At 44.9% G+C, this 6,967-nt stretch overlaps 1 long non-coding RNA gene across 3 annotated transcripts; it reads right to left on the bottom strand.

The window, feature by feature from the left end:
- Positions 1-1,728: 1,728 nt before the first annotated feature.
- On the bottom strand, positions 1,729-5,479 carry LOC123086171 (uncharacterized). Of its 3 annotated transcripts, XR_006440606.1 has the most exons (4): positions 5,221-5,474; positions 4,840-5,124; positions 4,511-4,587; positions 1,729-2,656 (listed from the first exon to the last, which is right to left on the bottom strand). It is a non-coding gene; the product is annotated as an uncharacterized lncRNA (long non-coding RNA). The 3 variants fall into 3 exon arrangements; XR_006440607.1 differs by having other exon boundaries at positions 4,511-5,133; positions 5,221-5,479; XR_006440605.1 differs by having other exon boundaries at positions 4,511-5,124; positions 5,221-5,477.
- Positions 5,480-6,967: the final 1,488 nt, after the last annotated feature.

The following is a 6,967-nucleotide window of genomic DNA, read 5'->3' on the forward strand; positions in this document are numbered from 1 at the left end:
CTTCAGGGCTCTCCGTGGAGATAATACCCCTACTGCTGCTCTGCAGGGTCTCTGCATGATCACTAGATGAACGAGTGGCTACAAGATGCTCCTTGAGCTGTTTGGCGAGAAGAAGAAGAAGGGCACGGCTAGCTCTCCTCTCCTCTCTATGTGGTGTCTAAAACTAGCTCAGATCAACCCTTTGCATGGGTGCCCCGGGGGGTTTATATAGGCCCACCCCCCGGGGGTACAATGGTAATCCGGCTGGGCGTGGGCCCTAGCCGTCAGTGTCTACGCTCGCCGGCTTCTGCGCCGGCTGCTGGGGCCCGCCGGCTGGTGGGTCCCGCCGGCTGCCGGCTCCTTGGCCGACAGGCAGGCCCCACTTTCAAGGGCCTTGTCGGTGGCTGGTTACTGTTGCCTCAAACCTGGTGACGAGGGCTTCGCCGGGGTAAGCGTGGCTACAGTGCTGCCGCCCGGCGGGCGATCGCTGTAGCCTCACCTCGTCTTGTCTCTTTAATAGGGAGTCTCCTTCGAGGGAGGAAGCAAGCCGGCTGTGGGGAGCCGGCCCTGTCTTGGGCCGACTGGGGGAGGCCTGGCCGCCTTCGGGTGTCTCTTTGCCTGAAGGGGCCCACCGCCCGTGGGCCGCACTGACAGCCCGTCGTGGGTGGCGTCAGGGTCAACATGGCAACAGTGCCGCGCCGGACGGGTCATGGCCACCCCGTACGGCACACTGTGCCAGGCGTGCTCCGGGATTCGGGGGTGGCAGGCTTTACTGTAGCCACGCCCCGCCACATCGCCGTTATGTGGATGCAGACTTCAAGGGTACGGTCTTGACCGCTTTGTGGGAGTCGACTTCTCGCGGCCGGCTTCTTGGAGCCGGCCCTCCCGCGGCTTTCTTCATGAGGGCTAAAGCCGGGCTGCCTTCCGATAGTCGGCCTGGGAGACAGCCAGCAAGGGGAAGGCGGCCCCACGTCTTGGATTCTTGAGGGCCGGATCGGCTCATAATTTTTTCAGAAGGGCCAGGGGGAGCCGGCTAGGCTACCCGTGGTCGTTTACTCCGACAGTCTCGTTTCTACCTTTGCATGATTGTGACTTTGGTTTACTTGTGCATGTATTCAGCGATGTACTGAATGTAAATAAGGCTATTTAGTGCCAGTCTGCCATTGCCTCTCAAGGCTTTAGTAAATAGACATATAATAGCTCTTATTTATTTTATCTGAAGGTTCTTGTCGGATTCACAGTGTGAAAAATTGACAAAAAACTGACATTAAAATTTCTAAAAGTGGATAACTAAAGGAAATGTACAAACAAAATTTAATTTGTGTCAAGTAGGTCAAACCATAACTACAAAATGTCATTTCTGAAATGTTTGCCAAGTATGTTATCAACATAAGAAAGGAGCCTTGCACTGTGTTTTGACTGAAACGTGCACATTGGTGACCTTAATGTAAATAACATGTCTTAAAATAGTTCATGCAAGGGCTACAAAAACATATGAAGAACATAACCCTTCCAAGGTCAAATGGAGTTTTGAACCATTATCATAACCATGAAGATTCGAATCCCCAAAAATAGGGCAGTATTAAGATGTAGATTTCTAGAGTCGTTACATTGTTGTTTGTATCCCTATGGAAAACAAAATTTGTGTACAATTAAATCCTATTAACATACCACAATAATTCAAAATAATCAACTAAATTGCATTTACTGAACATGAGAACTTATTCTTGGAAGATGTCAGAAAGGAGATCAAACACCATCAACAATAGGCTGTTTAGAAAATAAATGACATGTCAACTGGCATAGAAAATCTTTAAATCATGTTTGACATGAAAATTTGGCTATTACAAATGGCAACTAAATTACACCTGAGAAAGAAAACATCAAGAAGCTAGAGAGAACGGACATGAAAGAACCACCTGAACATACAATTGCACCAACAGGATAGAAATCCATCTCCATCGATCAAACTTGTTTTCACCCGGTCGTACGTAGTGGAGTACACATACGGCATATCTGATGCCATCGGTTCATCAATTGATTCAAAAGAAAAGTTCCGACCAAACATGCATGAGCAGATCCCAGGAGCTCCTAGCATTGACTTCCAACACCTATAACAGATTTTAATACCATGGAGCAGTATTTTCCATATGAGATCATCCTCACCTACTCGTCCAGTCACATAAATTTTTACAAGCCAATCCAACTTTTAACTGTTGGACTGAAACCACAAAGCTATAGGCCTGAAGAACAAAAGGCAAAAATCCTCAAATTAACTGACCGGACACTTGTACTAGAATAACATATCTCTCTGTAGCGCATTATAGCATCATGTTAAACCAACCAGTGGCCAACATACCAGCTTTGACCAATCAAAAATAGATCCCATAGGAATCCCCAAAGAGCAACACTACAGCAGCAGATTACAACCTGATCAGAGATGCCAGCCCAAGGGCAAGGAGAGGAGGTCATACCTCGGTGGTGGCCGTCGAATCCTCATCTACTGGCCTACCTGCAGCTCGTCCAGAGAATATCATAGATGTTGCTGCAAGAGCCCGACCCGCTGCACCGATGACCAGCAGTCCACCTGCAAGAGGGCATAGGTGGAGGCCATGATGGCCCTCGTTGACGATGTCGCCTACCTCGCCGGCACCTAGCTCGCCACTGCCAAGGCCCACTGCAACATCAAACAACCAACAACGCTAAATTTTCCAATTGAAAGAAGCAAAGATTATTTAACAACAATAATTTTTGATCTCAAATTCAACACCCTTCAGAGCACCAGGGTCTCTATCTCTCTGCCAATCTAAAGTTTCAAACGGTCCAATGCCAAAACCTAACAAAGTCACCACAAGCTTATCTTCTAATGTTTCGATTCGAAAGAAGTCCCAAGAATTTCAGGTATCATTGACCTGAGCATGGAAGACAAAGCTTGTAAATGTCATGGTGATTTCACTCCTAATCAATGGCAGAATTCGTTTGAGAAATATATGCACAACAGAGGTACCGAAAAAATGATATAAACTGACCACATCTAGGATTCTGATCTACAAAAATAGAACACTTAATGTTTCTAGCTTGCTTTGAACTGATGCACCAAATGAAAACATTTGATGTGCCGTCCTATATAATAATTAGAAAACATAATTCTTTTACGAAGAAGAATAAATATTTTGTGTTGGACCATTCGGGTCGTTGGCATCAATTGTCAGTATTTTTTAAGAGCGAGAACATCAACTATTGATCTTAAAATTACTTTATGTCCACTCAAAAGTATTAAAGCCACTCTTCACTTGCATGATCTACAAGTATCTGAACACTTCCTTATGGACTATATGGCTCGGAGGTCCATCTTAATAACGATCTAAAGTTAAAATGGAAGCAACTAAGGAAGCAGAAGTAGCCCGTTAGGAGCTCTAACTCAGAAACACATAGATGCAGTTTCCTAATATAATCCAAATATATTTGAAAAGGTTGATTGTATTAAAACGGCAATAACCGACCATGAATAATAAATTTTGGAAATAGAAACAATGAAGTGCAAGTTAATCATACACCATGAGATGCGATAGGTATATTAAGTTTGAATGTTTTCTTGTGCTGAAACAAACAAATGTGCATGCAGTTTTTTTTCAGATTTAGCATGGGAGAACAGTACTTTGGCAGTGACTGAGTTTCTTCACCGGCACACTGATATTGATAATTACATATATTTGTTTCTACTGCATGTTAAATGAAAATTTTGATTAATTTGCGTACCTGTCTAACCTAGGATATCGCAATGCTCATAAGAAATCTAATGACGCGTCTCACCTAACCTTCCAAACTCTACTTTCTTCTTTCGGGGAAACCTTTCAAACTCTGTTATGATCAAATCTTTAAGATAGAGCTCCGGTCAAGTCAGTTGATTTAGAACCTTTTCAGTTTAGAGTTAGTAACATGTAGCGGCCAAGTTTTCTTATTTGTGTTGGCTTGTTGCCTTAATAAATGATCCTTTTCCAAAATAATAATATTACATACACATGGAGGCTAGGAAACAGAAAACTGTGTCTGAATGGATTGATACATCTATCTATACGTTTGCATTATAACCTTAATCTAATGGAAGCAGAGAAATTCAAAGAAACTAATAATCTAAGAGCACATCATCAACCATGGAGGCGTTCTGTTCGAAGTTTGGTGTCATGTAGAAATTTAGAGCGCCTTGCTGCTGCTGTGCACAATTACATGAATCCTACTGTTTCATTATAACTGTAGCATCTACTCCAAATACTGAATGATGGAATTAACCTATCAAATATTGAATGCAGCTAGTTTTGGGTTTTTAAATAGTTATTTGTCTTGACTAAAATAAGGATTTTGACATTGGTTGTAGTTTTGCGGCAAATTAATGATAGGCTGCAATTATGAATCCAAAATTTATATTAGTGCTAGAGCATAATCATTGTGCACAAAGTAAAGGAAAACAATTGGTATATACACGATACAGAAGAAATTGGAAGTATATAGTACATGGGTGCAATCAACATACAGAGAGGTCATGGGCTTCGAAGAAATCTGCAACAAATCAAAGGAGACCGAGAGGGATGTGGGAGCTCACCCATTTGCCTGACACAAGAAATAGAAATTTTCTTAGTCTGTAGATTCGGTAAAGCAATTATAGTGAAGCATTACATTCCAACTCCGCAAGACCACTAAAAGTGGCGCATATACTCTTAGTTTTGATCATAATAAGCCAATAGCCCAAGATCAATTGCCAATCATGAACCTTCATGGTCCTGTAAAATAACCTCTGTACCTCTCCATAGCACACTATAGCATCACATGAAGCCAGCTAGCGGCAAATAGACCAATTTTTACCTGCCAAATTTAGGTCCCGGATAAATCTCTGCTCGCTTGTCGTCCGTCCCTGCACGTCCTCCACATCAAATTAGCAGCAACTGCATCAAAGTAGTAGCAGCAGCAGCATCAATCAACAAACAACAGGAAAGGAGCAATACTATATGCAGCTAATAGCAGCGCAACAGCCATCCCTCTCCCCTGCCCTCCCCGCACCAGCAGTGCACCAGACAGTCCTCGTCCTCATCGATCTCCCCCACTCCCGCAAATTTCCAACGCCCTGCTATACCTCCCCTTGTTTATCCCCTAAAAAACCTAAACATGATTAGTTAGATAAAGGGAGACCAAGAACGAACGAGGAACGAACCTGGGGCAGCCGGACACGCGGCTGCGAAGCCCTACCCGAAACCCTAGCCATGGGGGATTGGCTTGCGAGCGGGCGGTAGAGGACGGGAGCAGAGACTCTGGCCGGAGGGGAGGGTGGCGTGGACCGTGGGGAGCTCGGGGGCGTGCTGCACGGCGCCGGAGGTCACCGGAGAAGCGGCCGATGTGGGTGGTGGCGGCGGCGAGTGAGAGAGGAGGCGAGAGCCCGTGCTCCATGTATGGACACATGTATTTTCTTTCTATCTCCTCTATCGGCTTGTCTGGATGCTGGATTCGATTCAGTGGGCTGAGGCCCATGCAGGTGACGTATGGGCTGAGACAGGGAGGCGTGACTGACGGCAAACGTGATGTAGGAGCCGATGAAACCGAAAATTACCTAAGCAAAAAATTAGTACCACCTTGAATATGAGTTTTTTTAACTGAAAGCGTAAATTCACGGGGAAAAGCGTATTGTGACGGTGAACCCACGGAGTCAATCCGTACTTTATTATTAGGGAAAGATATCACAATACCTATGCCTATTCTCTCTTATTTTATAAGGTTTACATGAAGAGGGAGAATGCCGGCAGCTGGAATTTCGGACTGGAAAAGGAGCAAATATTAGAGACCTATTCTTCACAACTCCAAAAGTCCTGAAACTTCACTGAGCATGTTTTTGGAATAGATAAAAAATAGTGGGCGAAGAAAGTACCAGAGGAGGGCACCAGCTAGCCACAAGGGTGGAGGGCGCGCCCCCCGTCCCTGTGGGCCCCTAGCAGGCCTCCAGTGCCATCTTTGGCTGCATGGTGTGTTTTGACCTGGAAAAAATCAGAAGGAAGCTTTCGGGACGAAGCGCCGCCATCTCGAGGCGGAACCTGGGCAGAACCAATCTATGGCTCCGACGGAGTAGTTCTACCGGGGAAACATCCCTCCGGGAGGGGGAAATAGAAGCCATCGTCATCACCAACGATCCTCTTATCGAGAGGGGCTCAATCTCCATCAACATATTCACCGGCACCATCTCCTCTCAAACCCTAGTTCATCTCTTGTATTCGATCTTGGTCCCAAAACCTTAGATTGGTACCTGTGGGTTGCTAGTAGTGTTGATTACTCCTTGTAGTTGATGCTAGTTGGTTTATCCGGTGGAAGATTATATTTTCAGATCCTTAATGATAATCAATACTCCTCTGATCTTGATCATAAATATGTTTTATGAGTAGTTACGTTTGTTCCTGTGGACATGGGAGAAGTCTTGTTATAAGTAACACTACAAAAAAAAGACACATCCATGACATTTTGGGCCGAACAAAATTTATTCTATCATGCATATGACACTTCTATGACGATAATTGTGACAAAACCTGGTATCATCATAGATGTGGTGGGCTCCTACTTATATGACAAAAAATCATGACAAAAAATTGGTTCTTCGTCCTTGGCGGGCCAGAGACGCAGCTGCATGACATTCTTTGGGCCGTCCATGATGGAAAAAACCATGGTAGAAGCGAGGGTGAGGTAAATATCGGGGAGTTCCCTATTATGGTGGGTGGTCAGGGCGAGCGATGCACTGTGGTTTGCGAGTTTCTCTTGTGTACGCGTGTGTGTGCGAGGCATTGGCCAACTAAACCCGAGCGATCGCATGTTACTGAACCCGAGTGATCGATCCATTGGCTGTTAACTGAACCTGAGCGATTCATTCACTACTGACTGAACCCGAGAAATTCCTTCGCTACTTCTACTAACTAGACCCGAGCGATCGATCACTGTTGCTGCTTACTAAAGCTGA

Source organism: Triticum aestivum, chromosome 4A, assembly GCF_018294505.1.
Source record: "Triticum aestivum cultivar Chinese Spring chromosome 4A, IWGSC CS RefSeq v2.1, whole genome shotgun sequence".
Lineage (NCBI taxonomy): Eukaryota > Viridiplantae > Streptophyta > Magnoliopsida > Poales > Poaceae > Triticum > Triticum aestivum.